Source organism: Otolemur garnettii, unplaced genomic scaffold (assembly GCF_000181295.1).
Source record: "Otolemur garnettii isolate 467f Iridium unplaced genomic scaffold, OtoGar3 scaffold00032, whole genome shotgun sequence".
In the NCBI taxonomy this organism is placed as follows: Eukaryota; Metazoa; Chordata; class Mammalia; order Primates; family Galagidae; genus Otolemur; species Otolemur garnettii.
The window spans coordinates 1,233,259-1,235,563 of NW_003852427.1; positions in this window are offsets into that span (position 1 = coordinate 1,233,259).

Below are 2,305 nucleotides of genomic sequence, written 5' to 3' on the forward strand. Positions count from 1 at the left end.
CCTGGCCATTTTTTGGTTGCAGCCATCATTGTTGTTTGGCGGGCCGGGCTGGGGATTCGAACCCGCCACCTTAGGTGTATATGGCTGGCGCCTTAGCCGCTTGAGCCACAGGCGCCAAGCCAATATATTCTACATTCTTTTCCCCAGACTTCCCTTCCTATTTTCCAGATGGGAAGCTAAGGGTCAGCAAGTTAGTTTCTCAGAACCCCATGCCCTTGGGCTTGCTGGAGGGGCCCTGAGGTTTGCTTTTCACACAGGTCCAAAGCTGCCCCAGCTAGATCAGAAGCGATTCTGGCCTGGCTGCTGGGGAGGCCCAGATACTTTAATAGCCTCCGAGAACAGGCTGGAGAGGCATAAGCTGAGCTATGACGCCTGGCCACATTTACATTTCCCTCTGCCAGCAGCAGACATCTTTTGGCCATGCCCAGCTCCTTGTGCTCTTCAGCTTGGGGCTGCAAAGGGCCAAACAGGGGCCAGACATGGGGAGGCTGCTGTGTCTCAGCATGAGGGCTGTGGACAGAGACCCCTCCCCAAGCCCCGGCCAGAGTTGGGTTACAAGCCCTGAGGGTCTCCTAATGAGTTCCACATGCTAGTGGATGCCTCAGAGAGGCAATGGGAAGGGGCTGGTGAGGGAGAGAGGGGGCCTGAGAGGGGATTGGAAACATGTGTTTGTGTAGGAGGATTGGGGGGGGAGGGAAGACTTTATCCCCATAAGTTCTGGTATTCACCCCCCACCCCCACCATGAGGTTGGCTGCCAGGCCTGCAGGTCCCTGCAGGAGGCCCCAGGCCAGTGGTCTGCTGCAAGAGCAGTGGGAGAGGCCCCTTAGAGGCCCACTTCTCTTCAGACAGAAAACACCCATATCCCTGGTCCTGCGTGGCTGGGGTTCTGAGCTATTAGGGGTAGGACAGAAGCAGGCAGGTGAGAGGGTCTGAAGGGTCATGAGGGAGCCCCTTGTTCATTTGAATGAACAGTGAGATGTTCATTCAATCTAGTGCAGCTGCCCACACCCCTCAGAGGGGCCTTGGGGCAGCAAGGCGACTGACTCCTCCAGCCCTGACACCCTTCTTTGCCCCTCTCAGCTGGCAGACAGGCAGGGAGGCCTGGCAAGTGTTGGCTGCCCCACCCTCCCTCCCTATCCTATGGAGACTATACAGGAAGTCATATTAGGAAAAGGCTGTAGTGCAGAGGGGTGTAGGTGGAACAGACCTGTGACAGCTGGGGACCAGAGTCTCAGGGCCTCCTGGGCACAGTGGATCCCACTCCCAGGAGAACTGGTTGAGTCTAGGTCAGCTTCTGGCCAGCTAAGGTTAGAATGGGCCTCATAGCCAGCTGGCTGGCCTATAGGACTCCCATGCTAGGGGTCCATTGCTCAGCACCCAGTCCCACCACCTTCCTGGGCCATGGATGGCAGCCCAGAAGGGACAAACCAACTCTCTCAGTTGCATGTAGTGTCTCAACAAATCTTCCCAGCAGTCCCACAAAGGCCCCATGTTATGGCCCAGGCCAGAGTGGTGAAGGCAGAGTTCCTTGCAGCAGGAACGGCAGGTATAAAGGCCCTGGGTTATGCTGTACCTAGGGTGTCTAAGGCACAGTAAGGAGCCAAGTGTGGCTAGAGGGGAATGAGGGGAGAGCTGTCAGATGGGGGTGGGATAGGCAGGACCGAGCATCAGCTGTGGTAAGCACTCTGGCCTGCACTTGGAGGAGGCAGGCCTTGAGGAGGATGGCATAAGCAAGTTTTCTTTTTATTATTTATTGTTAATATTTTTTACTCTTCCATCTTAGCAGACTCTGGCTGCTGTGCTGAGAACTGATGGGGTGAGTCAAAAACAGAAGTGAGAGACCAGGTGGGAAACACGCAGGCAACAAACATCTCAGAAGTCCTGGCTCCTTGGGTGGCTCGCTCCAGGATGGCCTGAGAGGTAGGTAGACCCAGGCTTCTACAGGAGGCTGGAGAGGCTCTCACCTGACATGGCCCAGTCTGTATCTCCCGTCTACCACCAGAGGGGCCTATGGACCTAAGGCTCCCCCAAACCAGGGGCATTGTCCCTAACAGGAGACTTTGGATACCTTTCAAAGGTCCATGGGCATCATTGTGGCCATCAATAAGTGGCCCTATTCCTCCCAACTACTTAGGGAGCGGGAGCCAACCCAAGAACCAGGGCAAACCCAAGGAGCAGAGGTCAGCTTCACTGTTCCAGCCAAGATCTCATGACAGTAGCGCAGATAAAGGCCATCCCTGGCCTCTGCAGCAGAAAGTACCTTCTGTTTCCAGCACCACATGTGTGCTGCTGCCTGGAGGGTCA